Genomic DNA, 17,686 nt, shown 5'->3' with positions numbered 1-17,686 from the left:
CTTGACCCCCGCGCCAGCCGGACCGCCCTCCCCTTCCGAGTGGGCTCTGCTCCAGGAGGTGGAATGAAATAGGAGCGTGGGGGCTGGGCTCCAGGGACAGATGTTGGGGTCCTCAGGTCTTTTCAAGGTGGGGACCCAAGGCACGCAGGCCCCAGCAGCCCACACTCGCCAAGCTTGGCTCTTGGCCCGACTCCACCGGAACTGCTCGGTTCCCCAGGGCCCGGGCATCTCCCACTAGTGACGAGACTCCCAGCCCCATCTCGCCCCTACCTCAGCCTCTCTGCCATCTGTGACCCCCCAGTCTGCCCTCCTGCCCGTCACTTTCCCATCCCACGACGCTCTGCACCACTCCTCCCTGTCTCGACACCCGACTCGAGGCTCTCCGGTGCCTGCCGTAGGACCAGTGTCCAGAGGCCGGGGGCCCTGGTCGTCCCCGGCAGTGACTTGAGGACCCTTCCCCGACGTAGACCCTCGATCTGCCGGCGGTAGGAGCCGGTTCTGAGCGGGCATCTGAGCTGCGGCGGGGTAGAAGTGGGGGGCGGTCCACCCCACCCCCATCCTCCTCCTCGAGAAGGAACAGAACAGAACCGCAAAAAGTCTACATTTATTTAATATGATGGTCTTTGCAAAAAGGAAAACAAAACAAAACCCACCAGGCTGCTGCTTTGTAGAAAGACGTTGTGTGTCGCGCGAAGGCGAACCCCCGTGTATATAGCCCCGCTCCGTCTGCCCGCCCGCCGGCCGAGCCCCCGACGCCGCCCCGCCTGTAGATACGCCCCGCTCTCTGCGCTGCGAGAGCCGCCGCTCGCCGGGGGGGAAGGGGGGACACAGCTACACGCCCACTAAAGCACAGCACGTCCTGGGGGAGGGGGGCCTTTTTTTATGTTACAAAAAAATACGAAAGAAAAGAAATCTCTATGCAAAACGACGAACATGATCCTGTGAACTCTCGCCTCTGTTTTGTTGGCTGTTTCCCTGTAAGTCCGTGTTCTCGCTCTCTCCTCGTCTCCTGCGCATCGCTCCCCTCGCCACCCCCTCTCTCCTCCTCAGTCTGTCTCTCTGCGTCTCTGTCTCTGTCTCTGCCCTTCTCTCGGACTCTCCCCCCAGCCCTGCCCCCGGGCCACCTTGCCTTCCCAGGCGAGATCAGAGGCGGCAGCTCCACCCTCGGGCGTGTCCCCTCGCGGCCGTGCCCCGCGCGCCCCGGGCCGACGGCGGCTGGGCCGCCACGCCCCGTAGTTGCTCTTTCGGTAGCGGCGATATGCCCTGCATGTTTCCTCACCCGTGGATCGTGACGACTCGAAATAACAGAAACAAAGTCAATAAAAGTGAAAATGAATAAATAAATAAATAAAAATCCTTGAACAAATACGAAAAGGCTTGGAGTCCTCGCCCAAGCTCTCTCTCCCCTTCGAGCCTTTTTATTTGGAAAAGAAAATGAGAAAAGAGAATAGTTTAAGGGACCTGCCGGCGCCCAGCCAGGCTCCAGTGGCCCGAGCGGGGCGGCGAGTGGACCGAGATTCGAACTCTGAGGCCCGACCCACTACAGTCCTCGCGGGGCTGGCCGGGCAGGGACACCAGAGCCCAGACTCGGCCGAACCCTCGAGAGAGCCCCTGAGTGGGTCTCCTTGGCCACTTTAAGCGCGTCGGTTCGTTTTGATTCTTTTCTTTTTCTTTCTTTTTTTATTGTGCACATGAGAAATAAATAATAATAAATAATAAATAAATAAATAAATAATAATAAAATTTTGTATGTTACTCCCCATGGCTCCAAGTCTGTCTCTGCCTGTTTCCCAGACAGGCCTTCTCTCAACAGTAGTTGATCCAAACAACCCCCACAATGATTCTCCCAATTAGTCCCCCACTGCTACTCCCTCCCAGCCTTGACCAAGACCCTCTTGGAGGCAGCTGAAAGCAGGCAAAGGCCCAGACCAGTAGGTCCTTTAATAGCCACCACCACCCCACCCGCCCTGGGACAAAGAGCTTTCCAAAACTTCAGAAGAACTCCGAGTTACACATTTATACCAGGCCAATGCGGTCACCCTGCCTCTCCACCCACACCCAGATGTCGAGTTCAGACTCTCAAAATGCTACGTCGGAGGCCTCGTCTGCTCCTCTGCGCAGCCGCAATTTTATCCCGCGAATCTGCGAAGACCTCAGACGGTTTTCACAAGTTTCCTCGACGTTCACTTAGTTGCGTGCGCGGACAGTGCCCAGTTCCGCCGAGAGGCGGGGAGAATCTGCCCGTTCACGGGACCTCGCGCGCCCCCTGTGTCTTGCGGATCCCCGGGTCCTGGCGAGCAGTAACTAGGATCGGTGTGGTCTGGATGGGTCCCGGAGAGGGAGCACATGAGTTCGTTGATCTGTCCGTACTTCCATTTCTATTCGACTGCGTGGGTCTATATGTCCTTGGGTGGTCCTGGGGGGGGGGGTGATGAGAGAACTGTTCCCTTTTTCAAACACTCTTGCTGTTCTTGTGCTGGGGGAATGGGAAGGGTGACAGTGAAGGGTCTATGTCAGTGTCTCTATACCTGTTTGGGAGAAGGATGAAGTGATTGTCCAAGACTGTCCAGGCGGCATCTGACATACTCGGCAGGGATCCCTTCTCTATCCCTTTAGCAATCTCTCAACTCCAGCCTACCCACAAAGGCTGCAAACTCCACCTGGTCTCCACCCTTGGAGACTTCCCTTCGCTGTCCCTGGGAAACCTTCCCAGCTCAGCTCCCACTTGGAAGGCTCTTGTTACTCTGACCTGCCAGGGATGGCTGAGGGAGCTGCAAGCAGGACCTGAGGCAGATAAGGGATGACTTTCCCTCTTGATGGGGGGCAGTGTATCCTAGACACCTGCTTGCCTCCACATCCCAGCGCTCTTTCTTTCCCAGTCCTGTTTGCCCAGCTTCAAGCTCTGTGCCACTTCAGGAGAATATGCAGGATCCCAAACAAATCAGCAAGCCCCTAACCAAGTCCATCTCTTTCTTCCTCCCTCTCTACCTGGGTTCCCTCTCTATTCCCCATCTCAGCAAGTGACAGACAGTCCCACCTTCTACCTTGCTTGGCACTTCTCTTGATTATCATTCTCCTAGAAGGGTGGTCTTCAACGTTTTTTTTTTATCATATATCCTATCAGTAAAAAGAATTCTTAACATGTACCCCCACTATAATTATATATTTATTTAAATATTTACTTATTTATAGATTCCATAAACTACTAGACTAACATATTATAAATTTTATAACACATAAAATAATAAAAAGATGAGATTGAAATACATAAGCATAGAAGTTCTAATGTTCTCTAAGATAAACAGATTATCTTACACTCCCCCCACCCCCAGGAGATGTTTGGTGTATATCCATGGAGATCCTGCTCAGAATCCATTGAAACTGAGCGTGGCAGAACTCCTGACTAGTGCCTGATGCTCAGAAGGTAAATTCTTGGAAGTTGTCAGGGCACTGAGTTGGCCCAGTCAATGCCACACTCATTATATGCAGCCAATTACCTGGCCCCCAGTGTCTGGCTTGGCCTCCAGGTGCCCCAGACTGTGAGTGCTGCTTTGCCTGATATATCAGATTGGGAGTCAAGGTCTGTTACCTGGTTCCCACCAGAGCTCCTTACCTTCTGTTCTACTTCTGGTCTCCTCATAGCTACCGGGACAGCAAGCGTCCCTGTGCTGACAATGGCCACGGCTGGTCAGAAGCTTTCATGCTATGTTTCCTCTGGGGTGCTGGCTGCTGTTTAGTATCAGCCTGAGGACTCCAAAAAACATGTTCTGTAAGCCTGTTCTCTATAACTCACCCAATCCTGACTCTGCTAGTCTTGTCCCCATCCCCCCTCCATAGCTGAGATAGAGCAAGTACGACAGAAACAGATGAAGAAAGGTGTTGGGTTGAGAGAACAACAGGAACAAAGACGTGGAAGCATAGAAATATACCAGATGGGATGTGGCTGGAGCATCAGGTGCCTAGGGAGAGGCAGGAGGAGAAACTTAAAAGTAGTTGAGAGCCTGCAAGGCTCCATTGGAGCAAAGATGGCCCGGGCGCTGGGGATGGCTCCTTGGCCTCTGCCCCAGGCGCTAGAGTGGCTCTGGTCACGGCAGAGCGACGCCCCAGAGGGGCAGAGCATCACCCCCTGGTGGGCATGCCAGGTGGATCTCTCCCCGTTTCCAGCTTCAGAAAAAATAAAAAAAAATAAAAAAAAATGGAACAACTAAGTGGAACAACCAATTGATGCTTCTCTCTCTCCCTTTCAAATCGATGGAAAAATTAAAAAAAAAAAATAGTTGAGAGCCTGGACACTGTGCTAGAAATGTCAAAATGCTACTCATCACTTACATGGCTTCTGTGAGGAAGCTGCCCTGCTCAGCTCCTCCTGTCCATGGAACCACCAAATTTGTGCCAATGACTCCAAGCTGAGCCCACCAGTCCTCCTCTCTCAGGAAACAGCACTAGGAAATATGGAGAGCATGAGGCCATTAACCATTAACAACAGCAAAGCGCAGTGGAGGAAGATTCCCCAGTCTTCCTCATCTCAGCCAAGGACAGCTTCATTCTACCCCAAATCTTCACTGACTGCTTCTGTCTTCCCCATCTCATATATGATCTACCACCAAAGCCAGGCAGCTCTGCCTTTAAAATAGATTCAGAATTTGACTGCTTCCGACAGTCTGCACTATACTATCCAGTGCATACCACTACAATCCTTCACCGGTATTTGCAAAAAAAGTTCCACGTGGACTTCTTATTTGCATTTTTACCTCACCCACCCCAGTGCATTCTCCCCCAGCAACAGAGTAGCTCTCCAACAGGTAAAGCAGATCTTGACCCTCCTCTTCTCAGATTAGCAGATGTAGCAGATTACCTGGCCCCCAGTGCCTGGCTTGACCTCCAGGTGCCCCCAGACTGGGAGTACCCCCAGATGGCTCCCCTTCTCCCTCGAGGTCAGAATCCTAAAAACTGATCTACAAAGCCCTGCATGTTTTGGCTGTCTGTCCTCCCATCTCTACCTTCCCTGATCCCCTCCATACACCTATACACCTAACTCACCGCCCACTACCTTCCCCCAGCTCACTGTGCTCTGAGCCCTCTGGCCTCTGAGTTTCCACTGCATCCAGCACAAGCCTTCCCAAGACATTTGCACATCATGTGCTTTTTCCCCCAGACAGACTGGCTCCCCGCTTCCATAAGGTCTTTGCTCCAATGTTACCTTCCCAACAAGGCTTTCCTTCATTAACTTAAATAAAATAGCATACACCTCACCACCACTCTCTGTCCCCTTTCCTTGCTTCTCCACATTCTTTACTACCTCCTGAAAGATTATATTTATTGGTTTAGATCCTGTCTTCTCCCATTAGAATGTTAACTCCATGAGGACAGCTTTTTGTCTGTTCTGTTTGCTACTCTACCCCCAATACCTAACATAAGTGGTTGCTAGACAGGAGATGTTCAACAAATATATAGTAGAAGAAGTAATTAATGGAGTGATGAGGAAGAAGAAATCATCAATCAGGAGGCTAAGGCTAAGGCTAAGGAGAGAAACACAAAGAAGAAGGAAAGCATTGGTAAGAACTCACAATCATGTGGAGGAGGGAGATGACCCACAGAGAGGGCTGTAGCTAAGGAGGAGGAGAAAGAGGGCAGGTGCTATTCCTACTTCCCCTACAGCCCAGTGGTTCAAGACTCTGAACTCTAAACTCCTTGAAAAATTCCCAGCATTACCTGGGGTGATCATCTACCTCTTATTCACGAAAATACCTATTATAGTCCCCATTGGCCAGCATGAGGGTGGACCTTCCTTTCTTTGGGAAACACTCCCTCCATCATCCTGTGTAGTTCTTGTGAGACTGTCAGTCAGAGTGTTCCACCAATCAGAGGAGCCATCAGTTCCTGACCAGAGATATGGGCCTGAGACTCACATATGAACAATGAGGACTCCATGTCCCTGTCCAAAGCACATAGACCTCAAATTAGAAACAATCAGAGTCCTCTCAGAAGGCTTGTTATGTGGTACAGGAAGGGACAGGAAGAGGGGTTCCTCTTTTTTTGAACTGTGAGCTGCACTGATGAGGGCTCTAGGTCCCTAAGGACTCCCCCTCACCATGTGGAAAGTAGAGTCACTCTTTGAGTTGGGAAGGGACACAGAAATAAGGGGTAGAGGGATGAAGAGCTTTGGGGTTATCATCTGAGCCCCTGGAGCCAACTAGGCCTGAAGAAAGATTACTTTTGGACTTCTAGGACATAAGCCAGTACGTTCTTTTTTTCACTTAAGCAAATGTATGGAATGTCTGTTAACTGCAAGCAAAACGTTTCTTATCTGACCAGGTAGTGGCGCAGTGAATAGAATGTTGGACTGGGACATGGAGGACCCAGCTTCAAAACCCCAAGGTCGCCAGCTTGAGCACGGGCTCATCCAGCTTAAGCACAGGGTCACTGGCTTGGAGCCCAAGGATGTTGGTTTGAGCCCAAGGTCGTTGGCTTGAGCAAGGGGTCACTTGCTCTGCTGTAGCCCCCGGGTCAAGGTACACATGAGAAAGCAATCAATGAACAACTAAGGTGCCGCAGTGAAGAACTGATGCTTCTCATCTCTCTCCCTTCCTGTCTGTCTATCCCTATCTGTTCCTCTCTCAGTCTCTGTCATAAATAAATAAATAAATAAATAAATATATGTTTCTGACTTAAACATTTCTAGAAGGCATAAATGCCATGGAAAATTTTTGAGCAAGAGAGAACAGTGTAATAGAGTTGCATTTTGGAGGAACTCTCTGTCCGTATGTGAAAATTAGGGTACAAGAAGAGTGCAGGCAGGGAAGTCTGTTTGAGTGGTCCAGGTGAGAGATGAGGGGGTCTACACTGAGGAGTGGCTCAGGAAGCACACTGACATGGAAACAGGACAAAGCTATACTTTTAAGTAAAAAAAGAAGAAAAAAGTGCAGAATAGTGGACACATTGTTTAAGAAAGAAGGAAAACAAGAATTTTATCACATTTGCTTACATATACGTCAACACTGAAAACATAAATGATAACCTAATGAAAATGGCTGTCTCTGAGAAGGGAAGAGTGTGGATGGAGACAGGGTAAGAGTGAGATTTCTGTGAGTATACTTTTTAATGTAATTTTGAACTTGTTGAAAAATAAAATTTAAATTAAAAAGAAAAAGTAGAGAGACAAGGGACAACCTGGCCCTTGACACATAAAACATAATTATTTAAAGAATAAACCAGACCTTGGCCAGTGACTCAGTGGACAGAGTGTTGGCTTGGCATATAGACAGCCCAGATTCATTCCCAGTCAGGGAACACAGGAAAAGCAACCAACCGCTTCTCTCCCCTTCTCTCTCCTGCTTCTTTCCCTCTTCCCTTTCCACAGCCAGTGGTGGATTGGTTCAAGTGTGGTCCCAAGGTGCTGAGCCTAGCTCAGTTGGTCTCACTGTGTCAGCCTCAGGCATTAAAAATAGCTCAGTACTTGAGCATCAACCCCAGACAGGATTGCCGGATGGATACTAGTCAGGGCACATATGGGAGTCTGTCTCACTATCTCTTCCCTTCTCACTTAAAAAAAATAAAACAAAATAAGGAATAAACCAAATTCTGGTTGTTATGTGTGGCTGAGAGAATGACCATTGCATTTGGCGACTAGGGGATACCTGGTGACCTGAGAGTTAGTGCTTTCTGAGGGAGGAGGGAGGGCTACTGGGAGTTGGAGGGGAGGGGTGGTTAAGACCCAAAGAAGGAAGGGGGCAGAGCATAAATAATTCTTTTGGAAGGTTTGGAAGAGAAAGGAACACGAAGAGGGCCATAAGATGATGTTGTCAGTGAGCTGAAGGGAAGAGTCTTTCAGGCTAAGGGCTATGGACAAGCCTGCGGGCGGAAAAAGAGAGTGGGAGGCAGCTGGCATGAAGAGAGGCCATTCAGAGATGGACGTGAGGGGCTTATGAAAGGAGGCTTGGAATAATATGGTGGAGGCATGGGGGTGACGGGTAGGGAAGAACCAGGGAATTCTTCTGGGGTGAGGAAAGTCACAAGGGAAAGGGGGGCTGCTAGGGCTGCGCAGAGAGATGCAGGAGACACAGTTGCTGTCTGCTGAGGGTGGGAGGAGCAGGACTGGGTCTTGCCTAGAGGAAGATAGAGACTCTTGGAAGCATTTTCCTTGAGGATTCAGAAGGAAGACAGTGAAAGCAGAGGAGCTTGCTGCCTGGCAGCACATGGTGGAAGCCCCTTAGTTCCCCTTGCTCTGCCTGGCCCCATCTCTCAGGACGTAGCATCCTGGTCCCCCAAGGTTACACTGCTCTCCCCTCTCCCACCTCATACACATCTCTCTCCTCCATATGGCCACTCTACTTGATGAATCCCAGCAGCACCTCAGGCCCATTCTTGTGGTCTGACCTTTGTGACTGTCCATCCCCAAGTGCCCAGGTGTGGCCTCAACTTCTTGTAAGAGAGGCCTGTAGAAGACCCAACCTCCCAAGGAACTCCCAGTCCCTGTATGCAACCTAGAGGCAGAACAGAAAGCATGTGTATATGGAAGCATTTCCAAGCTAATAGCAGAAGGAACCCAGAAGTTGCTTATATGGTCACTGTCTAACTTTCAACAAGCTCCCGTCTTTCTCTGTCCCTTGGTTTCCTCATGTAAAACCAGACAGCCTCTAGGACTCCTGTCCCCTGACATGCTATTCTTCTTTGGTTGTATTCTGTTGGTGTTCAGAAAAATCTCTTTGGCCAGGAGAAGCTCAAGAAAATTCTTTGGAGGTGGGGTGGGTACGTTCAGATGGGAGAAGGAATGAGGGCTTTTTAAGCTAGAGAAGGAGGAGGCATGGATTTATGTACTTGTTGTCATCACTCCCATCTGGAAGTTATGGAGGTAGTACTGTCTTTTTTATCTTTCCCAGTGTCTGCCCAGAGGTTTCTAGAGGAAGGAGCTTTGAGCATTGAGACAGAATAGTGGGGACCATTGAGGGTGCTGGGTAGGGAACTAGGGGAGAGAGACAAAGGAAGCAGCTATTTGGGGCCAACTATATTTCCTGCCTCCACCGATACCCCCACCTGCCCTACCATCCCAATACCCTAATTAGCCAGTCCCTAAGGCCCCCGTTAGCAAGGCCGGCTGAGCGCCCAACTCCATAGGGACCAGCCCCCTTAGCCTCCAGACTAATCAGTCCTTCGCTCCTTGAGTACATGAGTATGCACACACACACACACACACACTCACACACACACACACACACACACACACACACACACACAGAGCCTTATTCTTTCCCAGTTCTCCAGGTCCCATTCCAGCCTTTAGAGAGTTAGTGTAGGGTGATTCCCCAGTGAAGACACCCTCATTTGAGATGATTGAAGAGTTGGGGAGAGGCCAAAGTTTGGTGGGTACTCTCCAATTTGGGGTTTTCTGTCAAACTTGTGGGATTGATGATGTGTAGCAAAGAATGAAGCCATGATTGGGGGCACTCTATGGCCTCATTAAGGCCTAAGGCTGGTGCTTCTCAGCCCCCATCTATGGTCAGTATTTACCCCAACCCAGACCCCTCCCCCCTTCATCTCAGGCCCCCCATTCATCTCCCCACCACCCCAACCCCCCGACACCCGCACTGTCAGCCTAAACACATGATAAATTGCCCTGTCAACAGAATTCATTCAGGGACCAATTAATTCCACAGAAATGAACCAGGAGCCATCAGTTGCTGAAAAACTCAGAGTGCAGGGAGCGGAAGGAGGGGGTGCAGACAGGGGCGGGGGAGGGTGGGTGGCAGAGGAGGGGACAGGGAGGCTGGGGAAGTTAGTCTGACAGAAATTGGTCATTTAATGCTTAAGTGCACGCTAGACAGCCCTGTCATCGCCCACGGCCCCCGCGCGGGATTAATTATCGGAGGAGGAGAGGGCAGCCCAGTCCAGCCAAGCCGTCTGTCACCAACCAAGGCGAGAGTCACCCAGGACTTGGGCCACCCTGAGTCCACTTCCAAGTCTTTAGATGTCCTGTTCTCTCAGCTTCCGGGGCCCCCAGATCCCAATCTTAGGTTCAACTTCTTACCTTGGACCCTAACCCATATTTAGTCACTACCTTGCCATTAGCTACCTCAACCAGGAAGTCTTCTTCGACCACTTGACTGGGTTAGGACCCGTAACTCCCTGTACTTTTCTCTCATTAACCTCAACCATCTTTGATGACTGTGTGCGTGTAGCCCAAAACATGACTGTCCCACCCATTGATTCTAATCTGAGGCAATGGCACCATCTTCCATTCATTGCTCAAGCTAGAATCTCACCAGTTGTCCTTAACTTCTCCCTCTCTTTCATCCCTCTCAACCAATCAGAATCCAAGTCCTATCAGCTCAATTTCCTATAAACGTATTAGATCTGTGCCATTTGCTTCCAGCTTCCCCTGTATCACCCAAGTCTGGGCCACCAGCAGCTCTGCCTTCCTTCCTGATTTAAGCCCTGATTTGCAGTTAAAGTTATCTTTAAAAACACAAATAATATCCTGCTGTGCCTTCACATACACACAAAGTCCAGTTTAACACTCATTGGTGGACCACCATGAGCCTGCAGGGGATGGAGTCAAACTTTTAACTTGACTGAGAAAGCACAAAGTCCCACTTCTGCCAACAGCCCACCCTTGCATCAAGCATGCTTCCCCTGATGTCTCTGCTCCAGCCCCATTGACCTTACCTTTTGGCCTTTGCATACATGTTCTTTTATCAGCCTGAAAAACTCTTTCAGCCCTGGGTGGTCGGCTCAGTGGTAGAGCACTGATCCAGCATGTGGATGTTCCCAGTCCAATTATTGGTCAGGGGACACAGGAAAAGTGCCTATCTGCTTCTCCACCCCTCCTCCTCTCACTTCTCTCTCTCTCTCTCTCTCTCTCTCTCTCTCTCTCTTCCTCTCCAGCAGCCATGGTTTTATTGGAGTGAGTTGGCCTCAGGCACTGAGGATGACTCCATGGCCTCTGCCTCAGGTACTAAGAAGAGCTTGGTTGCTGAACAATGGAGCCACGTCCCAGATGGGTGGAGCATCGCCCCCTAGTGGGTTTGTCAGTGGATCTCAGTTGGGTGCATGCAAGGAACCTGTCTCTGCCTCCCCTCCTTTCCCTAAATTAAAAAAAAGAGAAAATAAAAGGAAAGAAAACTCTTTATATCTTGTAACTACCCCCCATTCATTTGACTAACTCCCATTCATCCTTGAAATCTCAGATTAAATATCACTTCCTCCAGGAAGCCTTTCCTAACCCCTTCAGGAGCTTTTGCCACTCCTAAACTTCTTAATTCATCAATATTGTCACCCTACCTGTGCATTATCTGTCCTTCCACCAAAATGTTAAATTTCACAAGAATGGAGTCCATGTCTTTATCCTTAGACCCTAGCACTTAATGGATACCAGAAGATATTTGTTGAATAAATAAATGCATGACTAAAGGCCCAAATGAGAGAAGGGGAGATAGAGAGACAGACTCCCACATGTGCCCCGACCAGGATCCACCTGGTAACCCCCATCTGGGGCCGATGTTAGAATCAACCAAGCTATCCTCAGTGCCTAAGGCCCACACTCGAACCAACTGAGCCACTGGTTACAAGAGGGGAAGGGAGAGAGAAGGAGAAAGAGGGGAAGAGAAGCAGATGGTTGCTTTTCATGTGTGCTCTGACCTGGGATCAAACCCAGGACAACCGCACGCCAGGTAGACACTCTATCCACTTTTTCTTGCCTTTGATGGCAGGGGACAGTTATTGACTGTTTCTAAAGATGACCAGATGCACTGTTTTGTTTTCAAAGTTAATTCTGGCTGCTAAACAGGGTGTCTGAAGGGAATGCTGAGGCAGGGCGACCATTAGAAAGCTGGTGCAGTTATGAGAAAGGGGGGGAAGAGAGAGAGAGAAAGAATGATTGCCTATGGAAAGAAGGTCTGTGATGGAGAAGTCTCACATGAGGGGCAAAAGAGAATGAGGTGAGCTGAGTGGGCTCCTTTTCACAGCCCAAAAGGCCTTTTGGCAGTCTCACTGAGATGACATATCTGGACTTGGCTGCCAATTGGATCTGAAAGTGAGGTAGAGAGATAGATGACTGTCTCCAAGGTGTGCAGTCCGAGGGGCTGGGTGGCTGGTGGGGCCTTCAGCAGAGGTAAGAAGAAAGGCTGACTTGAGAGTAGAAACAATGAGCATGACTTTGTATACTGAGTACACATGGCTGAGTTGTACATGTTTGAGCATGATGTCCAGTTGACAGAATTACAGAGCAATAGCTCCGGATGTAGAATTGGGAGATACCTCCTTGCCCCCACTCTCCTGTCCTCCAAACTTGCATTTAGTTAGAATAGGCCAATGTAATTTTGTGACAAAATGATAGTATAATACTGAAACAAATGATCCTAAATAGTATAATGTAGTAAAGTGATAGTGTAGGGCTTGTAATGATAGTGTAATGATGCAATCCAGAAACAGGGTAACCATATGACAATTTTCTCATATGAAATGGAAATGATGGGTCAATGCACTGGGTAACAATATGGGGCTGTATTGTGATAATGAAATGATCATGTAAATAGTGACACTGTAACAAGGCAGACAATCTAGCAACCAAATGACAACCTGACAGTGTAACCATGTTAACTAGGTAATGATGTACTGACATAACGATGCCATGACATAATGGCAGAGTGTGGCGATGACGTCATACAATAAGAGGCAAAAGAGGGAGCAGGTTGAGCCACAATGTAAACAAGTAACATTCCTAAACATAAATTTTATTTTAAGACCAATGTTAAGGTGGATAAAAATTTAGATAAAAAAGCAACCATTTATCTAAAAAAAATGAAAAGAGAAATATGAGTACATATACTTATTTGTTTACATTTTATAAAATAGAAAGATAAACCAAAAGGTTTTTTTAAAAGTTCATCTCCTAAAGAAGGGGGGAACAAAATGGAGAGGACAAGGTAGAAGGTAGACATCACTGATTATATCTTATTTTGTAGATTTGAATTTAGAAACATGTACATATTTTATGCAGTAACACAACAAAATTAAGTAAATAAATGAGCAATCCTCCAAAAGGCAGAAGCAAAATAAAATAAATAAACCTAACTATCCACTGAGTTAGAATCATAACCATACAGAATAAACTATTTCAAGTAATTTAAAACCTAGAAATTGACTATATGTATATTCCCTAGGGGACATACACTGATAAAGCAAATAAATAATGATATAATGATATTGATGTTCTTGAAGTTTTTGGTGGGGAAAAAACAAACAAAACCAAATGGAAAATCAATAAAGATGAGTAAAATCCCAGTAGTCCTAGATTTCAATTGGATGCATCAGTAATAACTCAATGTATTTTACCTTTTCAAAAACTATATTTCCTAGCTCTGCCCACTGAAAAAGACAAGAAACAAATCAACTCAGTAACAATAAGCACCTCTAGTTTCCAAATTGTGGTCTTTAAATACCACATTGCACTAAAAGGAACCAGGACTCTTTGGGGAAATTAAAGATAATTTTGGAAATCTTATCCAACAGAAAGCAAGGAAACTATTAAAGACTACTACTAGTGTCAGGTCAAAAGGACTTAGGTGCCAATTAGAGACTGCCATTGACCAACGATGAGATCATTGTGCATCAGTGAGAATAATAATTACAATTGATTGAAACTCATCAAATATATTTAAATCCATGAATATATAATTACACTTAAAAGAAATATCTTATTGATCTTTGTAGGATTCTAGGAAACCAACTCATTATTAGGGAAATTGATAAAGAGAAAGAATCAAGCATTTCTATATAATATTTCTTCTAAGAACTGTATCTCAAGAAAATCAAACAGTGGGTGATATGAAGTTTCTCTTTATAAATGTCTTACAGCTAATAAATGAAGAAAAAATGAATAGAATTAGAATATCACTATGTTGCAACCTTTAATGGAATAATAGATCTAATCAATGATCAACAATGGCTGTTAATTTCACAAAAAGAGAAACAACAGAATATTATGTGCCTCTTGATGAAAATACAATACAAACACACATGCACAAAATCCTATTAACTAATATTTCAAAAAAAATTACTGAATCTTATCAAGCCTCTAGGTGTAACTACCCTTTTACAAACAATACCATAAACAGAGGAACCACAGGATGACATTTTATTTAGGCTCTTTTTTGTATAATTTCCCCAAAGTGTGAGAATCTATAGTACAAATAATCTTTCTTCTTCAATAAAGAAATTTCAGGGCAGAGGGGAATGGATAGACTAAAAGAAACTTAAGAGATATATAAACTAATTGCAATATATTAGAATTTTGCAAGTAATTAAAAAAAGATAAAGATGCAGGAAGAAGAGTAGCAGGAAGAGAAGTTATGAGGTAATCAATAACATGCAAACACCACACTAATTACACATTATAAAATTCTTAAGTGGGCCAGTGATATTATAATCATTTTTAAATCCCTTTTATTTTAGAATTATTTAATTGAAATATTTACAGCCTGACCAGGCATAGTGGATAGAGTGTTGACCTGGGACACTGAGGACCCAGGTTCAAAACCCCAAGCATGCTGGCTTGAGCCCAAAGGTCACTGGCTTGAAACCCAAGGTCTCTGATCTGAACCCGGGGTTGCTGGCTTAAGCAAGGGGTCACTGGCTCAGCTGGAGCCTTCCGGTCAAGGAACATATAAAAAAGCAATCAATGAACAACTAAAGTATTGCAACCATGAGTAGATGCTTCTCATCTCACTCCCTTCATGTTTGTCTGTCCCTGTTTCTCTCTCTCTCTCTTTCACTTAAAAAAAAAGAAAATAAAATAAAAAAAGAAATATTTACACATTAAATAATATAATGATATAATGTCTGGGATTTTTCTATGAAATAATATGGGGGCAGAGTAGTTGGATCAAGACTGGTTGTATGTTGCTAATTCTTAAGCTGGATTCATTATACTATCTTCTCTACTTTAATACATGTTTTAAATTTTCAATATTCAAAAGTTTTAAATCATTGTTATATTAAATCAAATTAGTTAAATTTGTAGGTAGAGTAGCCATCTCCCCAGCCTGACTTTCAGAAAGCTGATAACTGTCTTCAATTGGTCAGCTGTCTAAGCTGGGGATTCTAAAGAAAATGACCAGCCTGAAAGAAAATAACTCCAGACTCTGGGAATCAGGGTCTCCCACAAAACATCTGGGTCAACAACAAAACATCTGGGTTTCCACCTTATTACTCTTCAGTGATGTCAACCAATCAACAGGGCTCAAACATGCAATATTTTACTGCCTTACTTTTGTGTATTGATGGACAGGAAAAGATATTAATGGCTTAAAGCAGGGGTCGGGAACCTATGGCTCGTGAGCCAGATGTGGCTCTTTTGATGGCTGCATCTGGCTCGCAGACAAATCTTTAATAAAAAAAATAATAACATTAAAAATATAAAACATTCTCATGTATTACAATCCTTTCATTTCCTACCGCTCATGTTCATGGTTGTGGGTGGCTGGAGCCAGTCACAGCTGTCCTCCGGGACAACACCAAATTTTTATTGGATAATGCGTAAGGTACACGGGTCGTTGTATGGCTCTCACGGAATTACATTTTAAAATATGTGGCGTTCATGGCTCTCTCAGCCAAAAGGGTTCCCGACCCCTGGTTTAAAGTAAGCCTCTAACATAAGAGGTAGAGACTAGAATTAACTACCACAAGAAAATAAACTTGAAAAAAAAACAAAGACAATTCAGGGAAGAGAAGAAAACTAAAAGCAAAACAAAATGAAAACTGTTTATAATTAATAACCTCAAAGAGTAAAAGAAACACACCCGTGAAATAAAAACAGCATGTATTTTAAGGTACATTCAGAGAATAATACTTAAACCCCTGGAAATTAACATATATGTATATATGCATATGTGCCTGACCAGGCGGTGGCACAGTGGATAGAGCGTTGGACTGGGATGCAGAGGACCCAGGTTCAAGACCCCGAGGTCGCCAGCTTGAGCGCGAGCTCATCTGGTTTGAGCAAAGCTCACAAGCTTGGACCCAAGGTCGCTGGCTCAAGCAAGGGGTTACTCGGTCTGCTGTAGCCCTACGGTCAAGGCACATATGAGAAAGCAATCAATGAACAACTAAGGTGTCATAACGTGCAAGGAAAAACTAATGATTGATGCTTCTTATCTCTCCGTTCCTGTCTGTCTGTCCCTGTCTATCCCTCTCTCTTACTCTCTGTCTCTGTAAAAAGATAAAAATTAAAAAAAATTTTTTTTAAAAGTCTTGAATTCTATAGCCAGCTAAAATACTGATCAAGTCTGAGACTACAATAGTCTTGTTCATGCTTCCAAATCCGTCCAGATTCCCATGCATCCTTACTTTTAAAATTACTGAAGAATGTTCTCCATCAAAAGTGAATGAATAAACCAAGAAAGAGGAATACTTGGGACCCAGTAAGCAAAAGATCTAATACAGGAGAGGGGTGAGGGGAATTCCCAAAATGATGGAGAAGGAAATTCCATGACAGTTGTGCAACATATCCATGGAGTAACCATTACAGATAGAAACAGAAACAAGTACATCACATACAGTTGTGTAGGTGGTTTTCTAACCAAAAGTGTTGAGCACGGAGGCCACAGATGAGAGCTAAAATCCATCTTGAACTCTGCTTGCCAAGCCATGATCCTGATTAGGGGTTGCATCAAACATAGAGAGAGAAAAAAAAAAAAACACTCACTAATTGATCTTCCCAAAGAGAGCATCTATTCTGTAATTTGTCATCCCAGGAAGCTCCTTTTGATAACCCATCTGTCCAGAGGGGGTACCTTTTTCAAAAACTTTACTCAGTGAGTAATTTGAGTTAGTGATGGTCCTGAGTGGAAAAAGAAAAATTGTAGATCTAAAAAGGATACCACCAGTAACAATAGATGACAAAATATGCTTGAAAAAAATAAAATGAGTTTCATATTTCTGTTGGAAATTTGAACATGAATTAGTAATAAGTAACTAGAAAACAGTGCAACTAAAATAAAACTGAGGCACTTATTAACCCCAGGAAAAACAAAAAGTTACACAAGAAATAATATGTGATGAAAGTTACAACATGACTCAGCTGTAAAAAGGAAAATTACACTTTGTTCTTTTTTGTTTTTCTTGCTGCTTGCTGTTTGGCCATGTGCTCCCTGTACCTCCTAGCTATGCCTCGCAAAACTGAGAAAATCAAGGACTTCCTGCTCACAGCCAGGAGAAATGACACCAGATCTGTTAAGATTAAGAAAAATAAGGACAATGTGAAGTGAAAAGTCCAACGCAGCAGATACCTTTCTACCTTGATCATCACAGATGAAGAGAAGGCAGAGAAACTGAAGCCGTTTCTGCTCCCAGGTTTGACAGTGAAGGAGCTGAAATGAACCAGACATTCTGATCTAAATGATATTGAAATGTTTCAAATGGCACTTTTATTTAAGTGAAAACAAAATATTGATTTTACTCCAAATTATGATATGAGTATATTGAGAGAATTGGGAAAGATAAAGTAAATATAAGTGTTAGTATAAGAGAGCCCCATCTTCATCTTCCATAATAGAAAGTCAATAGATAATTCCAAAAAATAAAAAGTCAAATATTAATATAAATGTAATATTTTCATAGAAATAAAGAGGTATCAGAAAATATAGTTAAACAGTTTAAAAATATTGTCTATGGGGAACTAATAGAAGATAAC

The 17,686-nt window shown here is 45.2% G+C and overlaps 1 pseudogene; it reads left to right on the top strand.

Moving 5' to 3' along the window:
* Positions 1-17,159: 17,159 nt before the first annotated feature.
* On the top strand, positions 17,160-17,372 carry LOC136384934 (large ribosomal subunit protein eL38 pseudogene; annotated as a pseudogene).
* The last annotated feature ends 314 nt before the right edge of the window (positions 17,373-17,686 follow it).

The sequence above is a fragment of the Saccopteryx leptura genome, chromosome 13 (assembly GCF_036850995.1).
Source record: "Saccopteryx leptura isolate mSacLep1 chromosome 13, mSacLep1_pri_phased_curated, whole genome shotgun sequence".
Classification (NCBI taxonomy): domain Eukaryota; kingdom Metazoa; phylum Chordata; class Mammalia; order Chiroptera; family Emballonuridae; genus Saccopteryx; species Saccopteryx leptura.
This window is presented reverse-complemented; position numbering and strand designations above follow the sequence as displayed.